The sequence below is a fragment of the Streptopelia decaocto genome (assembly GCF_964273445.1).
Source record: "Streptopelia decaocto genome assembly, chromosome: 6".
Classification (NCBI taxonomy): domain Eukaryota; kingdom Metazoa; phylum Chordata; class Aves; order Columbiformes; family Columbidae; genus Streptopelia; species Streptopelia decaocto.
This window is the reverse complement of record NC_138660.1, coordinates 7298188-7323453: the sequence shown is the minus strand read 5'-3', so window position 1 is coordinate 7323453 and position 25266 is coordinate 7298188.

The following is a 25266-nucleotide window of genomic DNA, read 5'->3' as shown; positions in this document are numbered from 1 at the left end:
ACTCCAGGGACCAGACGGGAAAGGATCCGGAACTGGGCTACTGAACTGCACCATGTTGCAGAACCTGGGAAGCTGCATCCTTCACAGGTTTGAAGTATCTACATTCCCCACAGATCAGCCTTGCCATAGCAAAGCCTAGGTGTCTTAGGGGAAAAAATGACATTGTGAGGTTTTCATCACCTTGCACATGAAACGTGCATAGAAGGAGTGGCTGACATTTTAGTAAGTACTACAATAAAACTCGAAATAATAACAGTACATGCTAAATAACACAAGTAACATTTTGAATTAGCGCAAGAAAAAGAGGTGGACTACTAAGACTGCTACTAAAAAAGGCACAAGCTGTGCAAACTGACACGGACACCTTAGCTCTGTGCATCCTGGTGGGGGGAAACCTTGCCCTCGGTGGTGCCGTGCCATGGCTCCATAGTGCTGGGGATGCCAGGATGCCCAGGTGTACAGGACTGGTTGCACACAGACATTACTGGGCACATAACGATGCCACTGGTATAAGCCCTGCTCAAACAAAATTCTCAGAGACCTCCAATGCTGTCAGGAGCAGGGAGTGCCCACTTCATTGAGAGATGAATCTGGTTCTCACTGGATCAAACAGAGAGCCAACAACTGGAAAATACAGCCAGCTGCCAGTCAGCTCTTGTCTCCCCATGCCAGAAACAGGACTGCCTTCTATTCAGCCAGGTCATAAGTGGAATAACTGCTTTCAAGTCAGTAGCCCTGATAGCAGAGAATGCTGTCATTGCACTCAAGTCAATGGAGCTATCTGTGATTTATGCAAGTATGAATTAAACCCAAAGTCTGGCTGCAAAGACTGAACAAAGAGAAAAATTGGACCCTCATTCTTCAAGGTACTTATCACACATCACCACTACCTGAAGCCCCTCAATCCCACCCTTCTATAAGTGCCTCAGAACAAAGCCTGTCTTTTATTATTCAATGCTTTCTTTTTCCCTTCCCATCCATCTCAAGCAGGTCCCTCACTCTCCTGCCACACAAATAACGCAATGTCACCAGCATCCCCCTCAGGGAGCAGCCAGAGTTAATGACACTGGTTACACAGAGTTAATGACATTTGACACTGAACTGCAAACCTTTCACTTTGCCCACCGTCTGCCCAGGCTTTCGAGGCTTCAGGCAGCTGGGCACACCAACCAGAGATGCTCCAGGTTGTTTTCTGGGGGCTACAGGGAATACCTGTTGTCAGAAACAGGATTCTAAGCTAAGCATAGAGCCACATGGTTAGAAAGCAGAGAAACCTCAGCCCGGAGCTGACAGTGAGTGATGATGGTCGGTGCTGTGACTGTTCGTTGTTCCTCATGTTACCCAAATGTCAGGGTTTTAAAGTGATGTTATTAAAGCACCACAGGAGCGCAAAGATCTGTGTAAACTGAGAGGATAATCACCATGCAAGCGGAGCACGAGCTGTTTGACTGTGTTGAAATTATGTTATTTGGTATCCCTCTAATTTGTCACATGATTTGATACACTGAAAAACCCTGTATCATGTTTTTATGCTCTGGGTCCATGACAATTGCTTTTCTTGCAGTAGACAATGATTTGTAAAGTGACTTTTCTTATTCCCAAACCACCCCAAATTTTGCAAATTGGTTTCCACGAATTAGAAGTGGTTTAGACATAACTTTGGCTCAGGGACTGGCTCTGTTATAGGGCTTTTGCTGCCATGAGAGCTAGCTAGGGGAAGAAAGTTATTTCTAAATTATTCTATTTTTGCATTAATACTACTTTTATACCAAAACAGCATTAGAAGCAGTATTACTTCTGTTGCTTGCTCTGAAGTAGAACTGTTCCTAGGAACCACAACTTTTTATCATCTGATCATAGGCATCCCCTGTCATTTCATATAAAGTATATCCACTGCCTCCCCAGTCTCAAGCCCTGGGACCACTGTCGGGGTGCAGGGACCAACCTCTCTTCTCCTCTGTGCTCAGAACTGCCAGCAGAAATATATCACACTTTATGACAGCCTTGCATGGCCAAAACTCTACAGCCCAATATCACAGAAAGGTTGGGTTGAAGTGGACCATAAAAATCAGCTAGTTCCAACCCCCCTGCCATGGGCAGAGGAAAGGAGAGAACCCGTCCCTGGGTGGGCTCGAACCACCAACCTTTCGGTTAACAGCCGAACGCGCTAACCGATTGCGCCACAGAGACTCCCTGGATGCAAATATTTTCATAATAAAAAATTATTTTCCTTCCCAAGATAAAATCACCTTCCTAAAAACAGTGGTTCCAAGTAGCAGAGACATCACATAGACCAAGGTGGCCTTTTTCACAACATTAACAATGGTTCAAAGAGACAAGGCTGGGAGTTCTCATTTCCCAGGAACCCATCAGCTGGGTATGAAATGGTGATCACTGCTGTTCACTGTGGCTTTGGGCTAGACTTGAATCCACAATGCAGAATTTCAAATTGCAATACTTGACTCACATACCCAAGTCAGGAGCAGTGATACTCAAAACCACAGGTGTTCAAGCTCAGAGGTGTCGAAGAGCATTTTTATGTGAAGTTCCAAAGCTGTCCTGTCCTTGTCCAGTTCTGTTCAGCCACATTTTGTTTTAAAGGGTACAGAAACCTGGAATAGAGACAACCGAAGAAAATCCTTCTTGGCCACTATCATGATCCCTTTGCTCCTGTTTCGACCTTTTGACTGCTCATTGCCTCCTACAATCCTGGCTTGGTTTTGCAGCACATTAAAGGTGGCAGCAACAGAAAAAGCAGGGAGCTGCTACCCATCTTATACCAATACAGGGCAAGATATTGCACAATATACTGAGCATTTCTCCATTTGCAAACAGACTAGTTTACACCGACAGCTATGACACCTCTGGATTAAGGTTTATATCTGATATTTTCAAAGCTCTTGTAAAATGTGGTGTCTTCTGAGTGCTCTGAGGACCCAAGCACTGATATGTCCTGGTCGTTTCACTGGGCTCTTCACAATTCAGATTAAAAGTGCAATTTTAAGGCTTTCAGAGAAATTGCAAAAGTTATTTAATAACTCACTTAAAAATGTTAAAATATTTATCATGAAAAGAGGAATCCAACAGCTTACTGGGGGGCAGCAGGAAGAGGGGAAAGGAAAAAGTAAACAAATCAGGAGAGGCACAAGACCAAACTGTTTTCCAAGCACACAGTGGAAAATGCAGGCTGGTGCCAGCAGCCTGATAATCCACATTCTCTTTCTATGCACCAGCCTCTTTCTGAGAAAAGGAAAGAATTTAAAGGAGCATAAATGATAACTGTACGCATTCTGGAAGCAAACCTGCAAGCGCTGCCAGGAAAAATCACCCTTCTCGTTACAGAGCCATTAACACGTTCCCTTCCCCATCCATCCAAGCTGCAGAGCTCACACCGACAGAGGGAACGGGGAGAGGGAACACTTCTTGCCCTGAAAATACACAGCAGAAGGACAGACATTAAATTTGAGTGGCAGGATTTTATCCTGCACATTACTGGGAAAAGCCACTGTAGCACACTGAACATTGGCCGCTGGGTAGGCACAGTGCACATTACACCCATGGGAGTTCCCAGTGGACAAGGTGCAGGTCACTTGCTCCTTCCCCTCCCACAGTGAACGACAACACTGCTTTAGCTCCTGCCATCCAAAGAGCTCAAACCAAGGAAGTTGTCCTTGCAGCTTTTTTAAAAATCACAAGCTTCCCCCCTTTTGCACGCTACAAATGGCTGTAGCAACAAGTTCAACAAGATAGCAGCAGCTAGACCCACAGATAATACAAATCTGTGCAGCATTTATTTTTTCTTGCTCTTCACACAATTATAGCTCCATACAGGTATTCTGCATTATACTTCTCCTTGTATGCTGTTCCACACCCTTCCCCCCAGCCTTCAGCCGCTCTGAAATGTAAGTCGCATTCATTTTGCAGACCTATTTTATGCCAGTTCTGTTTAGACACCTTTTCTAGCCAGCTTACACACTGATTAGTCTGCTTTGCACAGATAATCAGGACTGCAAAATCTGTCCCCACAATTTCCAGTGGAGGATATTCTTGCCTACCCCTACTTTATATTTGGCCCATTTGCTGTAGTCCTTGCAGGGTTGAGGTAGTGTCAGTATTTTGAGCAATGAACTAAATGTTCTTTTAGTGCTTATGAAAATCCTGAGAAAAATCACTAAAATGAATGGAGATATTCCAGATGAGAGAGGTATATGGCTCAACAAAAACAACAGAACAAAAAACACACACAGATGCAGAAGAAGATGTTGTCCAGATGGTTACGCTATCCTGGTGTCTGTCACGAACACATCCCTTAACACCCATGCAAAAACCTTTTGCACTCAGGCTTTAGCCCATGACACTTATCTCCCTGTCACTGGCCCAAAACTGCTGACTTTGTTGGCTCGTGCTGACTTTCACTGCGTGAAAGCTTAACCACTGATAGTACCTAGAGAACATGTTTGGGGTGATGTTCAGCAGGGGTACCCTGAGGACTATGGCTGGTGAGCTCCAGAGCGAACCCCTCGGCAGGGTCAGGGCTGTGACTGCAGGAGAGGAGCAGGGCAGGAGAACTGGGGCTGATCCCACTGCACTGGGACAGGTTGAGGGACACATGAGAAAACAAACACAGGGTGAAAGGATAAGATAGAAAAATAAGTAACAGGATTTTGTACAGTACTATATTGGTGTTACAGCTTCTCTGTCCTCAGTAGCATTTCCTTTGGTGTAACTGAAAATAAGATGTCATCCAGGAGAACTCCAGGTCGAGCTGAAATCAGAGGAAACACACCTCTAACTCCACCACCTTAAGCAAGTTTCCAGTGGGGCAAGTCAGCACAAATAACCTGAAAGTGGAAACAAGTCACTGTACAGAGCTGCACAGATTTTCACAATGCCTTTAAATCATCTAAACATTCCAGCAGCTGAGAATTTGGCCAACAACCTTGGCTGGAAATGAGCTGACCTACGTCAGGCTGGGGTCCTACCTTACAACAAGTCCTCTGCAAGTCCTGAACAGAGCACTAGACCCACCTGTGCCAAGTGTGACAGGTAAGCTGCTGATGGAATGGAGTCTGAAGGTAAGCCAATAGCTCCAAACATAAAATAGAATTTTGGCTGCAGCTGCAAAAGGAAGGATACACCAAGTCGGTCCTTTCACCATCAGCCCTTTTTGGACAAGCGCACCTGGACTAGAGATGTTACCTCGTGGGCTTTCACGTTTCCTTGGGGAACAAACGTCTGCATTTAATGTGCACACTTTACTCAGATTTGTCTATCAGAACATTAATCCAGCACAACAAAAAAATGAAAAGCCCAAGTCACCATCCATGGGGCTGCTGAAAACAGGTCCTTTGGCTACTTCAGGGAATTTATTAGGTGGGTATAAATAAACATGGAAAACTCCAATACTGTAGCACTTTAACAAAGTGCTAGAATCCCTTCTGAAATGTTTATGAGGTGAAAATAAATAAGCAACCCCTGCAAAACCATCTGACATTTTTCAATTCATGAGGCTTCCCATCTCGCAACGTCTATTATTTTACATGAAGATTTTAATTTAAAAGCTGCCTTTCTGAGCTATGCTGAGATGGGAAGGCCACTGGGATTCTGGGCTGACATCCCAGGAACCACAGTAGATTGCCTGGTATTCAGAGTCAAATTTTCTAATAAGGCGGTGCACATTTCCAAAATGTCACTGCACAAGTGGCTATTGGTGGAGTTATTTTAAGGCACTCGCTCAGGAAGGCACTTAGACTTGTTGTGCCTTTTCTTGAATCGACAGACATGCATTCCTTGAACTTTCTTAAGACCCTGCTGTGAAGAGAGAATTCAGCAGTAAAGACAGCTCCAGGATTTCTTACTGGAAGAGATTTTTATCACTTGATTTTCTCCTCTTTGTAGTGGTGCAAATAAGAAGAAGAAAAAAAAAAAAATTCAAGGAGTTAGGCCTGGATAAAAACTGACTGAGGCCTGAAATGAAGCATATAAAGCAGCTTCTGCCTTACAGTAGGGGTATTTTCCACTGATAATCTGCACTAGAATAAAGGGAAAATAAAGGGAAACACCAAGTTGGCCAATCTGTGAAAGCTCCTTCATCTCCCTTTCAAACATCACATACTCATGGACAGCTTTGAGGCAGGTGCATTACAAACATGGCCAGCCAGGCTGGTGGGTGTCCTGAACAGTGTTTTTATTTTCAGGCAATTGACTGAAAGGTATTTCCAAAGAATCTCTTCTGCTCCTTGCTTCAAAGCTCTGGAAGGCACATACCTTCATTCTACTGTCCCTCAGCTCCTCTCTCCAGGAATCCAGTTCATTTCCTTGGTTTTTTGCCTACATGTCTCTTCTCTGAGCACTTTAAAGCTAGGCTTAATGCTCATGGAAGGTGTTACTGCGGGCAACTGATTCCCTTTTCCCTACCGGGGCTGTGCAAGATCTTTCACCCACTGCTGCTAATTCTTTGACAAAGAGTCTCATGAAGGTCAAAAGGTTTATGTTCCCAATGCATGAGGTAGAAAGTTCAAGAAACCTCCTTTTATCTCTATATCTCTGGCTAAATACATGGTCAGGCTGTTGCTACCTGCACTTCTTTATGTCCCCAATTGATACTAATGCTGAGCAACCCAGAAACAAGAATGGCATGTCCTTGGTCACACATAGCTTTGTGATTTGAGGGACAGCTACAGCCCCAGGGGTTAAGTGAGTATCACCCAGGTCCTGGAGCCTGCAGGCAGGAGTCACATGCATTGAGGCCTTGAAGAAAGGAAAATACTCTAATGGGCATAACCGAGGGATGTTTAGAGCATACTCAGTACAGAAGGCAAAAAAACCACCAACCAAACAAAAAACGTTTCTGAAAGGAACATGCCCACAGAAGGTTTAATTCACTTTGAACAGTTACATGAGCATGCTCTGGACCTGGGTTCTGGTGTTCCAAATGGTATTTCTGCTTCTCCTGAGCACCACAGCTCCTACACACAGGGTGGCTGTGCAAGGAATGTGCACTCCCAGCACACGCCTGCCTATCAGGTGCATTACAGTCCTTGCAAAAGGGATTTCTTGGACCTCAGAGGGCTCTATGAAGAAAGTTTAATCTTCTGAGGCTCATATTACTAAGCAACTTAAGAAAACAGTGCCTTAGAACAACTCTGTCCAGCAAAGATACTCATGAGATATGATCACATGTAGAAACTACCTATGCAAAGCTGACGAATTTCATTTTTCACCCAACTAAATCTTCTCCAACTATTTCTACTGCCTATATTTGCATTACCTTTGTACTTCAGAAACTTGTCTCTGAACTGAGACCCTACTGAGTCTGACCCCTCTAAAATTAGTCATACTTTTCCCCAGCCATCACTAATCCATAATAAAATAAAGTTAAATCTGAAAAAGCTTGCAAGCTTCTTATTTGTCCAGTCTTCTAAGAACTTAATATGATAAATTTTAGTAGTGAACCTCAACATATCTGCTCTTGTCCCTTAAGACACATAGAAAATAATTTGATTTCTTTTTTTGTCTGTTACTCAGTATTTTTTCATTCCTTTCTGACTACTCAACTTCTGTAAGAACATTTTGTGGCTGACTTTGTCATAAGACCAAGGGTGCTGATCAGCCTCATTTAATTATTGTTTTCCAACAAAGGCAATTAATTGTCATTTATGGAAGAAAGTACTTGAAAGTTTGCTCTGGTGCCTTTCTCATCTGTATAAATGTAAACATGGCCTCTACTATGGAAAACAAAAAGCCAGAAACACTGGAGTTCTTCACATTGATGGAAATGACTAGAGGAGACAAACGCTTTGGAGAATCAAGAACTGCATCACACCCATACTCAAATACTACGTGTGCAGAACTGCCATTGGTGTTGAAAGGATGCAGCAGAGGAGCAGAGAATCTCCCTCATACCCCCTGCCTGTGCCTTGACACCCTACATGTTTCTTCTTGGATAATTTATATTCTACTTTTTTTTTTTTTTTTATCCCATGTAAAATGAGGTTCCCATCTTCCCTTAGCCCTGTTTCTACTGTGCTTCTGTGAAATTTGTCTTTCTTCTATTCTCCCAAGAAGTTTAACAGAAAGCAACTGAAGTCTGGACAGTAAAAATAACACACCAAAAGACAAAACAATAGCTGCAGAGATCATGTAAAGGGAGATATTAGGACTATTTTCATTCCCTTGCTAGTAACTGAAATCTCATTTTTTTTCTTTTACATTAGGGAAAAGTCATCATCTGAAGGAACAATGACTCCTGGCACACTTCAAAATTCCCTCTTACTCACACACTAAGATTGAAATGTCCCAGTGAAAGCTGCTGAGAGCTGACAGCTGCCTCTTGGGAACTTCCGAGAATCCCATCTCTAAAAAAGATAACTTCTACCTTTACAGATGGAAAGGTTAAACCGACTCAGCAAAGGAGCTATTATTTTGGGACAGATTTAACAAAGGATCAGACAAGATGAGGCTAAGAAGCCCCCAGTTATCATTGCTAGGACAGAAGGTGCTTTACCTCGTGGCCAGGTGTTGGGTGTGCTGCCCTATAGTCCCCTCCTCTTTCCATGCAGGTGTTGCTACATCTGCCTTGCAATCCTACATAGGCAAGCCAAGCACCATAGAAGCCACTGGGACCCTTTCGTCAAGAACTATCTGGAAAAAGGAATTTCTGATCTGCGAGAAATTCCAACATTTTGAAATTTGTTTTTCTTCCAAATATAAATGAGAAGCCAAAATTCCATGGGCTGTGTGGAACAGATCTCCCAGAGAGGAACAGAGGGAAGGAATGGAGAAGATTAAGAAACTTTATTTTGAAAGAAAAAGAAAAAAACTTCCTGGTGACACTTTTTTATGAACTTGGCCACTTATTAACTTCAGTGAGGACCAAACAGACCTCGGAGAAGACCCACGAAGTCTGCAGCTCACTGGCAATCTGGGAGAGATATATGAAAAAGAAGAAAATAACTAATGAGCAGTCAAGGTGGGCAGTCAAGTTTGACAGTCAGAAGCATGGCAATAAAGAGGTTATTTTCAAATTGGTCATGCACTTCAAACAATTCATGTATATTCAATATTTACAGACATCTATACAACTCCTCAGGGGTCCAGCGAAGCATTTAAGTATGGTTTTCAATTTAAGAATATGTATCCCCACTGAAAATATTTACTCAAGCATGTACAGTTAGACACTCACTTAGTTGCTTTCCTGGACTATTTCCTATTCATTCTTAACCCAGGAACATTATATTTACATCTGATACAACACCCCGCTGATTTCTAGGCAAGTCCCATTCTCAATTTCAGTCAGTGTTGGGTCTGCTATTTAATTATTTAGCAAAAATCTGTTGATGCTCAGTATCTAAACTCAGACCTCTAAAGATACACAAATAAAAGGTTCTTATATTTCAGTGAAACAGAACATCTCCAGTTTCCTTAATCATTGCTGTTGAGCATCTGCTGCATTCCCTTTTACATGACCCTTGCAATTTTGGGTTGCTCATGGACATAGCAATATGAATGTTCCCAACAAGCCTGACTCCCACTTCCTCTTTTCTATCATATGAGGTGCTCAAAGAAAACTGTTGACATTCTTAACTTGAGAAAAATAAGCTTTATACAATGATGTAGAGAAAACAGACAATAGTTAGAAAACAACTTGCTACTGATAATCAGATATTTCAGGTATTGAGGAATGATTATGGAAAATTTCAAGTGAAGGTGACAAGAGGGAATATCTGGCCAGAAAAAAAGGGCAGATGGCATTGAGTGTCAAAACGTGTGAAGTGATGCACAAGGGAAGAAACAATCTTAAATACTTCAACTTTGCCTACATAGCAAAGGGCTCTGAGCTCACTGTTCCAGAAAGAGGACCAAGAAGGGGTTTGGCAAAGGCTGGTCTTCAAAATTATTACTTCCAATATAACAGCTTGAAATCTTCAATTGAAAATGACAGGACACAGGCACAAACATCAAAAAGGACCGCTTTTCAACCAGTGGGCATTTAAACAGTAGAACTCCTCACCAAACTATATTCTAGATGCCAAAAGCTTACACAGATTCAAAAACAAAGTCACCAAAGGAAAATCCCTCAAGGACTATTAAGTAGAAATATTGTGTCTGGTTCTAAAATCCCTCAGCCACAAATTGTTGGAGGCTGGTAGAATATTTGAAGGAAGTGTCAAATATGTTTGCAGTACTGGCCAGTGTCAGAGTGAGTATCCCGCACTAGACAGACATCTGGTCTGACCTGGTATGACTGTTCTTGCACTTTTATATCACATTTTCCTGTTTTCTTGTTCTCAGAAAAGCCTAAAAAAATTCAATGAAATGACCATAACATTTACATACATACACCATATTTTGTTCAACAGAGTTGGCAAAGAAAATTTCAACCCAAAGACTTTTAAAGTTCAGTAAATTTATAAGCAACCAAAGATGGGTAAATTCTAAATGTTTCCAACTTAAATAAGAGACAGAACTATCATCTCTACCTTTAATTCAAAGGTTATATTTGGAGTTCAAGTAGAAAGTACATATCAGCAATTTAGGGTAATATGCAATACAGCAGTTATAAAACTACACCTGAAGTGAGATTTATATATTCAAGAAATTCAGAGCTAATCTCAAAGTTCATAGAAGCCCAAATATGCTGAGATACAAAACCATATACATTATCCAGGCATAGTGTGGTAACATTTGCAGTGTTTCCCGCAGCCTAAAATAATCCAGTAGTTTTAGAGATATTCTTTACAGTTAAAAGGCAGAATCCTAGTAAACCTGATAATATACATCAGTTTGATTGGAATTTCTCGTGTGCACACATACATGCAATATCTTTGTTTCAGAGGCTGGCATCAATTAAATTTAACTGCTTCCCCTGTGGGTTTAAATCAAGGCTGAATACTAAATTAACATTATACTACATATAGTCTATTTATAAGTCATTCTTGTTTAGCAGTTGCACCTTTTCCATGTGTTTAGAATAGAAGCTGCCCTTGTTCTCTAGAACAACTTCTACCATGAAAGCATCAGAAGAAAGTAATTATATTTAACAGGCACCACCCTTGTTTAATGGAGTATAAATATCCTGGTGCCACTCCTATACTTGGCATACAAGGAAAGGTTAAATACATTAAACATCTGCAGCTCAACTAAACACCAGTTAAATGCAGGAGGGGATATGATAACCATAGACATGTACAGAAGAAATGGAAACACCAATGATGGAAGAGTATTGTTTAGGATAATATCTAGTCATAGAACAGTGCTTTAAAAGTAAGCAGAAGGAAAATTATGTTGGAAACATCTCCTAACAGGGACACCTAATAGTCTGTGGAATAATCACCCAAGGGAGATGGAGGAAGTCCTTCTGACTGAGTCATTTCTTTCTGGACTGAGTAAAGTGTTAAACACACTACAGGGAAAAAAAAATACTGGCAGACGGAAAGACTACCAGGTCTACTTCTCAGAAGCCTGAGATTTCTGTTCTCAACAGTAGCACTTTAGTTCAAAACAAACCTAAACTCATCAAAAACCTTTTTAATTGTGCATGAAGAGATGAGTGACTTCTGTAATCTCTCTCATCGCTTTCTCAAATTTAATATATTTACGTGTATTTATGACTCCTTCTTACATTACATTTCCAGAACAGGTTTTTTCCCCTTGCATACTCCCAGATCTGCAGTCATGTGTTGCCTCTGTCCATTTGATGCTGTGTGGCAAGAATGGATGCAGCATTATAGAAAACTTGTCCTGATCAGGCTCTTGCGAAGCATGACTAGTTTAATGTGATAGATTATAAAATGAAAGGAGAGTGAAAGGGAGGAATAACAAGTGCCAGGGATAGATTAGATTCTCCACACATTTCTGCGTTTACTGACCTTTTCTTCTTCAATATACCACTAGTTACCCAGATCTACAGCTTGAGATGGCAGGCAAGCTGTCAGGTGCACTGTTTAGGTCACTGATGGTGTTATGAACTCTGCTGGAAACTGATTTCATTAACCAAAAAGTGTACAACTTGACATTTGATATAGCAAATATCTAACTGACATTTTTAATTGTTCCTTGTACAACTCCTTCATAATTACTGAGGTCTTTTAAATAACTTCTTAGGGACTTAAAAATTAAAACACCTCCGATAAAATTGCACATGGGGTACCAGTAGCTAGAATATAGCATCCATGATGAAAACTCATTATTTGTGAGTGCAGTTTGGCATTAATGTTCACGAATCTATAGATCAATCAGCAGAGAAGTGATGTTTTATCCTGAAGTTTCATGAAGGCTTATTTGGTTTTCTTTCAGTAACCTCTACATCAAGTTTTTAGTCATAAATGGAACTTCAGTTGCAGTTTATTCATGAATAAAATATCACCTCTTGGACTTGATCCAAAGAGAAAGTAAAGAACCTAGGTACTGCTGGTCAGCAGAAACACACAGGACAGCAGTCTGAGCAAAGTTGTGCTTTGGGTTCTGATCAGTTCATAAACAGTATGACCTGATGCAATTGCCTACAATGGTGCAAGCAAGATTTTATAACCTTCAGACCTACATTTCTGAAAGCAAAAGCTATAATAAAAAAAGTGGAGCAATGGAGGTCTGCATCTTTATTCTAAAGCCTGAACCCAGGTTGTCGCTGTGCATTCACACTACTCCTTACATTAGTTGAAGCAATGTCATTCCAATGATACACAAGCTCTCCACCACTGGATCTGGGGTAATAGATTGATAACAGTTCAGCTGTAGGATGTGGAACCATCAAACTATTTATCTTGTTAAAACACTTTCAGGCTACAGCAGCTGTCTCCTAAGAAACTCCTCTTGCCACCTGGTCATATTTTACAAACACAAGCATTTGAAGTAAAATCATTGTCATGCCTGATCATTACATAAATCCAGTGTGTAGTGTTCTGACCTCAGGGCAACCAGGGAATAACACCATGAGAATCAATACAGCAAGTTTGAGGTGAAGCTGATCTGAATGAGATTGGGCTGGCCTGGTTTATCTCCCTTCTGTCAGCTGGACACAAAGACTTTGGTAGGCATAAAATCCAGCCTGGTACTTGACTCAAGAGAAACAGGGATTCATCTTAAGAGAAAGCAGGTTGTGGGAGGCTGTCCCTCTTGACGCTGACTTAGCAGCTCACTGCAGCTACAGCTGTACAGGAGAACCTCATCCGCCACAGCTGCAAAAGGGACCCTCTGCACCAGTCACACCTGGAGGAAATTCCACCTGGAGGTGTCTTCTAGACTCTAGTAAGAATGGTGCAAGTATCATTTAAGATCTTCAAAGAGTTAAACGCAATGACCAGCCACTAACTATGCACTCGAGCATGTTGAACTCTAATCTCTGTGGCTGTGTAATGTGGCATGTCATCTGTTTTAGTGCAGTGAGAAGAGCTGAGTCTAAACTCTCGGATTCTCGTTGCTGATGACAGTTCCATGCAGCTCTTGTTTTCCTCATGCTGCAAGACCTGAGTGGCTTTGGCACATCCTGCCTAACTGCTGCTGAGTGATGAGGAAATATTTGCCTTGAGCTGGAACACTAAACACCTCTGTGGTTAGGAGAGATGTAGCTTTCTCCACAGTGGGGTGGTGATTAGATTGAACCGTTAACTCCATTTTCCACCTTTGCTGCAGTAATTGCTTTCCCTTGTGCCCCTCACTGGACAAATGAGCTAAGGAAATATTCTGGAAACAGCAAGGACTTTTGAACACCATGTAACGTGAGCACTCCGGCTTTTGGAGAAGGGGTTGGCTCTGTACATGTCTGAGTGGAAGTCTGCTATTCCACCCTGAGGCAAGAAATTAATAGCTATGACGTGCCCCCTCTTTGCCATGTATGTAGCTGGCCAACCCTAGCCTATGGCCACCACATAGGGTTAACATCTGATTCTGAGCTCTTTTTTTTTTCGTGCCCTATACTTTACAGTAGTGCTCCTAAACTTCATAGGGATTTTACTTGCAGGGCAAAATAGGTCCCTCTGCCTCCACTAAAGGACAAGGGCTTTAATGGGCAGTACACATTTAACTTCTCTGTGCAGAAAGCTGAAGGTGACAAGCCAATTTTGCTTGCATGACAGATGCAGAAGAAGAGCATGGTGCTCTTTGTAAGCTAAGCTCTGTCCCACCCACATGGTAAGGGAATTAAGATGGTTTGTTGCAATGTGTTTGTTGTTCTGTGTTTGCCCATGGCCATCGTCACCATGGGAAGGCATTAATAACCAAAGTGATGCAGCAGCAAGGTTGGAAGCCCCATGTAGTCAGGCTTGCAAGGACTAATGAAATCCAAGCTGGACCAAGAGATATTTTATTACCCCTAGTTTCTGAGACTCAGATAATTATTGCATTTGAGCTGAGATGGGCTGCAGTTTTAAGCAAAACACAGGATTAATTTGTCAGTCACCATGGTCCCAAACACAAGTCACAGCTTGCCATGGCAGAAGCTGTGTAAACAAACAGAAAGACCCTCTCCTGTCCCACAGCTTTAGAATCAAATGATTTGGGCACAGTCAAGTTAACTTAACCCTACATTAGGCTGACATTGGTATTTCTTGTTTGTGCACTCTTAGTTTACAACAAGATAACCAGATTCACTTTAACCTTCGCCCGCCACAGACTAAGCTGAGCTGTGTTACAGCCCTGCAGCCCCAGGCTTGAGTGCGCTGGGCAGACAGCATGTGGGAATGTGTTAAATTCTGGAAGGCAAATGAACGTCTGGGTACCTACGTGTACAGACAGACAATAATACATACAGGATGCGAGTGTTACATTAGAGACATCGCCCATGTGGAAGAAAGCAAGCAGAAAGCCAAGGAAGTGTCTGAAATGGGCACGCTGGCTGCCACCTCATTCAGGAGCAGCAAGGCATGACTTATGCTTCCTGGTTTACCAGAGCCTGAGTCTCACCAGTTCCAGGTCTGGTTCCAGGGTGAAAAGCCAATGTGGTGACTTGCCTTTTCTGCCTAGCAGAAGGACAGTATTTCCTTGTTGATGATGAGGGAGACAAGGTCTCTAAAGAAAGGAAGGAAACATTACCTTCTCTTTCTTTAGGGACAGAAACAGCCAGTTTGCACAACTAATCTCATAGCATGGCATTCAAGTAGGAGTTCTGCCAACTACAGCACCCACAAGATGAGACGATACTGCCTTCCAATGGATAACCCTCTTTCCATAACCATGTGTTACAGATGGAGAAGACCTCTGATTTAAGGTTCCTGCTCCAACTCTGAATGCCATATGACTTTGAATTTTCTCAGATCTTCAGCCAGTGTGAATCAGCATAGGTCTACTGAAGCCTGACTCATCAACACTGGCTCTGCTACCTTCACAGAAGAAAGTTGATACTTAGTCCATAATGACATCAGCAGCAGAAAAAGACATACTTTTTAAAGTTTTGAACAAAGTTAAGTAAGTTAAAGAGTGCTACTACGTATCTTAGCTGGCACAAATATTTCAAGTAAGACACTCCCTCAGTGATGCACTCCAAAGTGTTTAAATGATGTTATACAAAGAAGTACTGCTATCTCGGAATAAGCTGGGGTTGATATGAAAGTTAAATCTGAGAGAATTAATCTGAGGATGAAGAAAAGCTTAAAGCAACTAAAGCAAAAAAAAAGTAAATTGGAAGTTATAGTCAGAATCTGTTGTGGCAGGCAAATATCCCTATCACTGAAAAGGCTCACTGAATTTTTAGTAGCCCAATAATTTTGATAACTTCCTCAAAATGTGATTATTTTTGATGAAAAAGACAGACAAGTTCCAAATTTTGGAAATAACATAAAGATTTCTTCAGCGATTTAAAATACCCTTTTCCTTCCTCTGTGAAAACAAACTTATTTTCACATTGATCAGCTTTAAGATTTGAAAAACTTAACCTAGCTCTTGCTGTATTTATTTTTCATATACCACTCAAAAAAAGAACCAAACTAAACCAAATAAGTTACCTCTATGAAAACCTCACAACAGCATCTGCTTGGATATCAATAGGAAACTACTTGTACATTACTTAAGGTGGAAATAAACTTCTGAAGACTTAATAGACTTATAGAGCATCAGACCATGAGATCCCAAGTCGATATCCACAGATAATGTTTACATTTTGGTAATGTATCCATTAACTTGTGTTAGGATAAAGCAGAAATATTAATCTTGAATATGTAAACATAAATACAGAGAATCCAGGACTTCTCTTGCTAGGAAACTGAGGAAATGCTAAGAAATATACTTTGTGCAGCTGCAATATCAATCTCACATGAGTCAATTATTCTGCCATTTACATGACTTGCACATTTGGTTTTTTATAACCAGATGGCAAGAAAGAGCTTATTTTCCAGCAACCTGCAGTGGAAGACAAACTTTAGTTTCTGTTTTTCAGTGTTCCTTCCTTTCCTGCAAGCAGTCTGACCCAAAGAATGGATTTGTACTGGACTCTCCGTGACTTCAGATGGCCCATAGATGGAAAAACCTTAATCTCAATTAACATTAGCTCTCTAGTCTAAGCTTGTCCAGGTTCTGAGGAAAGCTCACTCCAGTTGGACACTGGAGTGCACATTGCACATCACCGGTGATGAGCAACAAATCCACACTGTGGAAAATCCTTACCCTGTTTTGGAGCAGATAGGGAAAAGAGAGCAGGAGACAGCATATTAACATTTTCAGAGGGAGTTAATACAGGCAAGAGGGAGTATGAACTGCCCTGGGACCTGACTAACATCATCAGGTAGCTTCCTGCTTATTTGAAGAAAGAGAGCTGCTGCCGAGAGGGAAGAAGGTATAGATGGCAAAAACTACAGAGATATTAGGAAGCAGAGGGACTTTTGAGTGTCAAGGCTGGGCAGAGGCAGTGGTTAATAGCCATGGTGCTACACGTCATGATTTTGTTAGCCTTTATCATATGGCCACATTCAGTGTCTCTTTCCCAGTGTATCCCACTAGCCCTCATAAAGGAACCAGTCTATTCATCTGGTCGTCTTCAGTATTCTTCTCTAAAGCTTACAGTTGCTGTGAGCAGGACTCATACACACCAGACTCTGGAGTCAGAGGGGAGCCTGGAAAAGGCCACTGAGAAGTGACACAACCGTTTTACTGCTTCATTGTTGCTGTCAGGCACATGGGAAGGGTCTGCAGGAGAGGTGGTGTCCACAAGGATGCACTGTGAATGCAATGGAGACACCATGAAGACCTTGAACATGGAGACAGATGGAGAGTGCTAGCCCACATGGTAGCTGAGCTATGCGTACAAGTGCCCCATTTACCTGGGGAGATCTTTAGAGTAGAAGTATATCCTTACTAAAATGGCTGCAGCACACTTCTTGAATGGGGATGGAGGAGAGGAATGTAACACCTCCTGCCATACACGTTAAAAAAGCCTTCAATCATCAAAATATTCTGTTAGAATTAGAGGGAGGAAGCTACAAACAGAGGTAACATCAGGATTTCTTTCTAGGCAGAGTTCAGGTTTGTTCAAGATTTTTTTTGCCTGGATATCACTGAACTTTCAAGAAATCTGCCAAAGCTGTAAAGGAAAAATACAGCTTATAGTACCAGAGAAGTATCATTGTTCATGTTGTCTTCCAGAAGTTGAAGGGCTGTGATTTTATTAGAACACTGCTGTTGCAAGACCACAGAGTAATATGCTGACATTTTGAGCTGCATTTAAACTTGATATGTATTTTTAAATCTACTTTTATATTCCATCATAAACTGACATCGGACAGAAGTTACTTTTGCCACCGTGAGTGCACCTAAAATGGAAAAGGCTCTACTATGCAGAACGTTGCAAAAAGCTTTTCTTCTATGTCAGGGTCTACCTAGAATATTGCAACCGTGCCAGTCTCTCTAGTTTCTGACCACCTCCCTCTAAATTAGACTACAAAGCAAGTTGCCAGTAGAGCTTTGGAATCTTCAGCTTCTTTCCTTTCTCCAGTTAGAGGGACTAGAGAATTCTCCAGCTACAGAGAGAGGACACACAACATTAGGGACTGCAGTGCAGGGAGAAACCTGGCCCTTGTTCAGATACCTTGTCAAAAAGAGAAGGTCTTGATGCATTTCATAAGGATGGTCAGACTCTATTGACATCGTTTAGCAGTTCTCCTGCCCTGGGAGTACTTTATCTCTGTTTTCTTTGCTCTGTCCCATCTGCCCAGGCAGTCCAGTGCTGTGGGACCCAATGGGATCTCACATGGTCAGAATAGGAAGAAAGAAAACAAAATATAATTGTTAGAAATTAGATTGTGCAGAACTGAGAAGTTATGTTTCTGGTACTGAACAGCCACAAAGAGACGTGGTTTTTTTTCTTTACTGCGTATTTCAGAGTGCCCTCTACACACTTCCTCACACATGGATTTCAACATGCATATTCTTAGAGATATTACATATTCATCCTACATTAAAAGAATGAGAATGAAGTCAGGTAACACACTCACTCTCCTAAGCTTTCTGCAGATACGTACCAAGAAATTGACTGATGCGCAAAGCAGTCTGTACTATTGCACACACTCACTTTGGGGAACTACACAGTTCAGGCTGGTACGAATCTTCCCGCCCTCCATGTAGAGTCAAACAGGTACATGATCTCCTAGATCAGAATGTGTCTTCGGGTTGTGCAATTGTGCAATGAGATCTTGCCTGACAAGTAGGGTTTTGACTCAATACAGCAATTTAAGTACAACAATAAAGACATACTAGATGCTCAAGCCACTGTAAACAATTGTGCATGCAATTAAAAAGTGCTTATCATCTTGTAAGGCTTCCTGTGTCTTATTGCTTAGTCATTCAGCCTGAAACGATAAAGTGGATGCTCCTAATTGAGACATAAAAGTAATATAAAATGCAACAACACGGCCACTTTCATTATATGCAGAAAGGAACACCACAACAAATGTAGAAGAGGGCTGAAAATAGATCCAAGGCTATTTCTAAAGAGACGTTCTCAGGATTGCTGTCATTCCTGTTAATATTTTTTGACATTTATATTTCGGTACTCCCAAAAATTTCAGCCAAGGAACAGGATTGCACTGAACAATGTGTACACACACCTATCAAAGCAAGATAGTCCCTGGACAGAGTACTTATTGCTGCTAATTGCTTCCTCACTTCACCTGCCAAATGAGACAATTGATCATATTGTCTATCACAAAGTCAAAAAGATGACAAGGAAAACGCTTTTAAAATATCAATACCTTATAGCATAAACCTGGAAGAAGCAGCAACTTCACAAAGGACAAAAGAACCATAGAGTATATACATGACCTAACAGAAGAACAGATTTGTCACATGAATAAATGTGGCATGTTCCAAAAATCCCCAATCTAATACTTCAGAAAAAAAGCAATATCCTCTTCATGGCTCACTGGTACTCCCTGAGGAATGTTGGAAAACATTCTAGTAAGACATGCCTTGGCTGATAATATCATCATGTTTCTGGGATTTGATTTGATGTTTTCATTCTTTTTTCTTTTTGGTTTCTTGTTGATTTGATTTGTGAGAATGAACACTTGTCTCAAAAACAGGATCTTGGTTACTGAGGAATCTGTTTATTTCAGGCCCTTTTTCCTAACTTGGTATCAGTTGGAACCACTTATTGCTCTTGGTATTTTAGAGGTCTAATTTTAGGCCCCGTTTTTTTCAGATGTTGGACAGAAGCCCCACTTAGTGTCTCAATGTAGAAAAAATGTATTGGAAGATTTGCTTTTATCTCTGGTGAGGATCCACAGCTTCTGAAAACATAGGGACTTTTTTCCATCACGTTCAATAGCTTTAGCTCTGGACTTCTGGTTATGACACCAAATTGAGCATCTGTGAAGGACATGAGATGGACATTTGATCCTGAGTTGACTTCACTTACAGCACTTGTTACATGGAGAGCTGCCTCTGGTTGGCTGCTGTAAGTCAAGTGTCCATGGCTGCACAAGCTGGGACAAGGCAATTTCACTGCCATCAGTACACAGCATCCCAGCACCTATACAATGTAAAGAAGAGCCAACACAACACAAATAAAAGAGACTGAACCCCACCTTCTCCTGACACTTGGCTCAAAGTCCATGTAAGTTCACCAAATCCTGATTTAGCTCCATACCACTAAGACAACAAGCACAGCAAGAAACTTTCTAGGGACTAGCTTTGCATAAAAGTGTCTGGTTTTTGACAAGAAAAACAAAAACTTTCCCATAATAAGGAGATGCCATCTTAGATATCTGTGGCAAATCTTACCCTCAGGAAAAAGATACCAGGACTTGCTTCTCATTCGAAAACCAGATCTTTAAACAACCGTATCTCCAAAGGCACTGATATTCTGCTGGGATTTCTCTACTGCTTCATCCTCCACACTGTCTCTCAAGCTGCAGAGCAGCATGGGCCAGCGTCCCAGGACATAGCTCTGCTTTTTCCTCCCACCAGAACACCCAAACATTCCACAAGCTGGAAGCTGGGAGTCTCTCGGGGGCTTTCCCATGCACCAGCAGCACTCACTGGTGAGGGCTGGGTTTGGTTTGTGTTTGCCACACAAAAGGCAAGAGCTGTTGACAAGCATAATAGCCTCCTCAGGGGTGCTCGCTAAGAAGCATGCATATGCTAAAGATGGGATTACACTAAGGCAGGAAGACAAGACAAGTTTGGAGTGCAACTGTGTTTTAACTAATTTACCTGCTGCTATTTTCCTTTGTTATTGCAACCATCATGTCTCTGAGGCATCATCTGTTGGGTTGCTTATATGCCACAGGTACCTTTTCCCCCACCAAGAGGGGAGGGCATATGGACCACTGAGAACTAACAAGTGCTAGGAAGGAAAACACTGAAGGCCCCACTTATAACCAGAGGAGAAGGGGTGGTAGAGAGGATTACTTGCATGGAATTCAGTTTGGGTTTTCAAATCTGTATTTATAGGTTTGGAAAGAGACAAGAACAAAAACTTTATAATAGCTATTAGGGGTTTCATGGAAACTGGATGAATGGATGATTTAAATGGGAAGCCAAATAAATATATATATTAAAAAAAAAAAAAAAAAGATAATTTAAGCCTGGCAGGAGACCTTAGGATCTTGAAATAATAAAGCTAAAAAATATGAAAATAAAGCCTTTGAAAAGTGACACAAAGCCTCTGTAGCCTAGTGACTCTTCCATCTTATCAGTAGAGATGATGTCCTTGAATCAAGGGACAACAATTGCAGCTGTACTGCCCTCTTATTAATTATTATTAACACAAACTATGCTGTCCTATGCATTGCACTCTAACCACAGCAATACAGTCAGATAAACCATCTACTAAGCACAAAGATGGCATTTGAGAGAGAAGATTAAATCATCCAAAAATAACACCAATTTACATTCACCGAGCGGCTTCTCCCACTTTGCTTTATCTAGTAAGCCATGCATATGCATTTAAGTCCTTAGATGGTCACAACGGTGCCTGTACTAACCACAGAAATATCCCTGCAGTGGTGACCCAATGTTATTTGGAGCTTTGTCTGCAGAGCTTCTGTAGCTGGACACCTCTCAAAACCAACCTACAATCCATGGGGGAAATGGAAAGTTCCTTGCTCGCATCTCTTTTCTAGAAAAATCAGACACCTACTCAAAGCAGTGACTGGGGCTTCTTTGTATCAGAACACCTACAATTTAAATGATGCCGCTGTCTTTTTGTAAAAAATAATTTTTAAAAAGTGTTGGCAATGAGCAGAGAGCCAGACTCATAGACAAAGCTGATATTCCTTTTGATACAAACAGGTTTGGTGCCAGCAAAAGTGCACCCCTAGTGAAGTTTCGAAAACATCTTACAAAAACAGCAGTAGCTGTAAGGTGAGTTTTATTAATTCAATTAACTTAATAACATAGACATTCTCAGTCTGTCATGCACTGATAAACAGGGGAAACTGAGGCAAAGACCAGTGAAGAAATCTGTAAAACAGCAGGAACAAACCCAGAACATCTGACTCATATGCTTGTGCTCATTTGGCTAATGCTCCTTTCACATAAGCCAAATCCTGGTTCTGGTCTCATTGAGGCCAATGGTAAAACTTCCATATATGTGAATGGAGCAAAGATTTGAGACTTCAGCCTATCATCTGCACTTTATAGGTTGGTGCCTTTATAGATGTGGCAGATATTTCATTCTGTTCTGTGGTTCAACCATCTGGACAGTGCTATGTACATTTAGGACACAATGAGAAAAATAAATAGCAATTAAAACAAAAAACAACCCACCTCTTTCTTCCATATGGAAGATTTTAGTATTTTGAATAGCAAAATTACTCTTCTTCATTTATGGCACTTCCACAGAGAGATCAGTTGCTTGTAACCATTAGCAGCAACAAAGGCTGAACTCTTTCTCCCAGAGGTTTGCTACAGCAGCCCAGCAGCTCCCCACAGCCATAGGAGACAAAAGCTCCTGTCCATCCGTTCCACCCACAAGAGACACTGCTGTGCTTGGTTCTCTCTTCTGTCACAACACTCTCTTCATGTGAGACACAAAACTCTAATCCTGCCCATTTGGTAGGGTGCTGGCTGACTAGCAGTCCGTACCCCCAGGCTCCCATTGTATATCTTTGCCGCCTGTTCCACAACCTGCTCTGAGGTTAATCCAGATGTCAGGGGCCAGTGCTCTGTCACATCAGAGGCAATGGTCTCCATTCAGGGTGGGCTGTTTGCCACCCCTCACTGGAGCAGGGAGCACAGCCTCCCTGCAGGAAGGATTGCAGCTGCTCACCCTCCTCCCTGCCCTTTGACATCTGAGCATTGCTCCCAGAGAACACGACAGAGGGGACAGAGAAATAGGGAGCTCAGACTCCAGCCGTGTTCCCTGAGACCTAGCCTTACTTAGGTTTTTGTCAGCTATTACATGCTGTAAGGCTTTTCTAAACTATCAGCAGGTGGTTACTATTGTCATTGAAAAGAAAGCAGCAAGAAATTTTTAAAGCTTATACAAGCAAAAAGATTGAAGATTTGAAGATCTGGTCCCATCTGTGCACCACCTTCAATGCAGGAAAGAAGGAGGAAATACATATTCTGTAAAGCTTGCCTCTTCTCCAGTCCCCTCACTCCATCAGTGGCAGAAACACCGATGGTTCAGTCAGGGGTTTGCTGCAAAAGGCTCTATCTTCCCAACAAATGCTCAACTATTTTGTTCCAGCCTATACATCAGTGAGCACCATCACCACTTGGCTATGGAACATGGAGAAGAAAAAGAGTTAATTGTGAATAAACCCTAGTAAGACTGAAAAATCAATGTCTGTTGTAATAATCCTGCTTTGTGATGCTCATTTCCTAAACTTTCCTTTTTAAGGTAGAAATTTTCTATACTTTGTCCCTCCTGATAGATGTCTTCTGTTTCCTTTCTTTTGAAAAGGCTCCTTTGAAAAAATCTCCTTACTCAGTTTTGGGAGGATGAGCAAAGCATGAGGCTTCCTCCAGCGATAAGAAAGCAATTGTTACGAAGTTGGGAGAAAACAATCATAAATGATACATTTTAAGAAAATTGAACTCTGACACTTCTTAATTAGTTAGCTATAAATTGTCAGATACATTGAATCCATGTCAGTCAGCATGTGTGCCAGTTGAATTAGTTCAAAAGAGTTAGCTCTATCTGCCATACTCTCAATACTTTTCCAAAGAAGCCAAAAAGGTAACTGCTGAACTAGGCATGTTCTTCCTGAATAAGGGATGCAGAGGTGGGCTGGCAGGCTGCTGCCACAGAAGACCACATTTTGAATACTTTGTTTGAAGTCAACACTAGACAAGTCTAGAGGGAATTCTCTCCCTGACACAGGAGGAAGGGGAAGCATGCCCTGCATCATAATTTTAGTTTTTGCATACATAATTTGCACCATCCTAAACTCTAATCAGCTAAGATTAAAATGAGCAGCCTTCAGCTCAACCATTTTGGAGTCACTCTTCTTGAAATAAATACAACAATCACAACAGCATCACGTTTTACTGTTTTGGGCTGTCCCACACCTCCCACAGAGAACGGATGCATCAGCTACTTCCTTGGACAGTCCCTTCTAGGCACCTTCTGAATACTCAAAAGCAAGAGCAGATTCAGTGTAACTACTTGCCTCAACCAGTCTGGAAAGGATGGGCAGGCAGAGGCAAGACTGCTTTGCCTATAATGGATTAAATAGAAGTGAGAGGGAACAGATCCTTACTGAGGATGAGACTTGGTCACCAAGAGTTCACATCAACAATCTTGTTGTACATGGTGTCTCCTGTTCTTACAGGTGAGGATCCAGTAAGCATATTGCCTAGGTTTAGTCCCAAAATGAAGATGCATACAGACACAACTTTCCCTGTTACCTCTCTGTTCCTTTATACAGAATACCTGAGGCAACCACAAGCAGCTTCACTTGAGTCAAACTATGTCATAACGTGAAGCTGAACATAGTCCATGTTTCATTCAGCCCTTCAAAGGAACCTTGACATTTCAGGTCAGCAAGGTAGAGCTGGCACAAAGCAAGGGGAGGGAACTTCCACCTCAACTGTTCCACACAAAAAGCCTCATTTCATCCCACCAGTTCCCATATTCTCAGAGTGAGGAGATGTAGGTGAGAATACTCTTCATCTGCCCCAGGATAGATGGTTTCAGTCACTGAACAGTTCAGACTCAAAACAGAATGCCTATGTGCAAACACCCTCACAAAACACTCCAAATACTCCCAAACCCAAATGACATCAAGAGTTTCTTTAATTATTATATTTTTAAACCCTTGATTTTCTTGTGGTGGGAGCCTCAGAACCACTGGAGACCTTGGGGGGTGGAGGAGTGCCAAAGACAATTGTGGCCTGGGAATATTTGCCAGCTGGACTATGAGATTTATTTTTAGTTCTCAGTTCTTTTCTTTCTGTTCTCCTTGCAGATACTGCTTTCTGGCTTGCTAGGACCCTGCAAATGCAGAGTCCTATGAACTGCAGACCCAGACTGTTCTAGGGTGTCTGTCCCTGAAACTGAGAGGGCTAATGCAACAGTGAGCAGCAATTTCATATATCAGGAAGCCTATCTTTTTGCAAACTGCTCTCACTAGCCACAATTCCTATCGAACTTCAAAGGCTCAGTTTTGCTCTTGTTTACACCCATTCAGCTTTAACAGCTACTGCTGATTTATATGAGGAACACGGTTTGAAATCTGGGATTCATTTCCTATTCTAAAGAAAAAAAAAATAAAAACACATTTTGAATCCAGCTATCTTGCAGGCTTAAATTCTGGTCTGCATTCTTCCCTTTCAATGCCACGGACTTCTCTTATCTTTCCATCTACTTCCAATTTTCAGAAAACTGCTGAA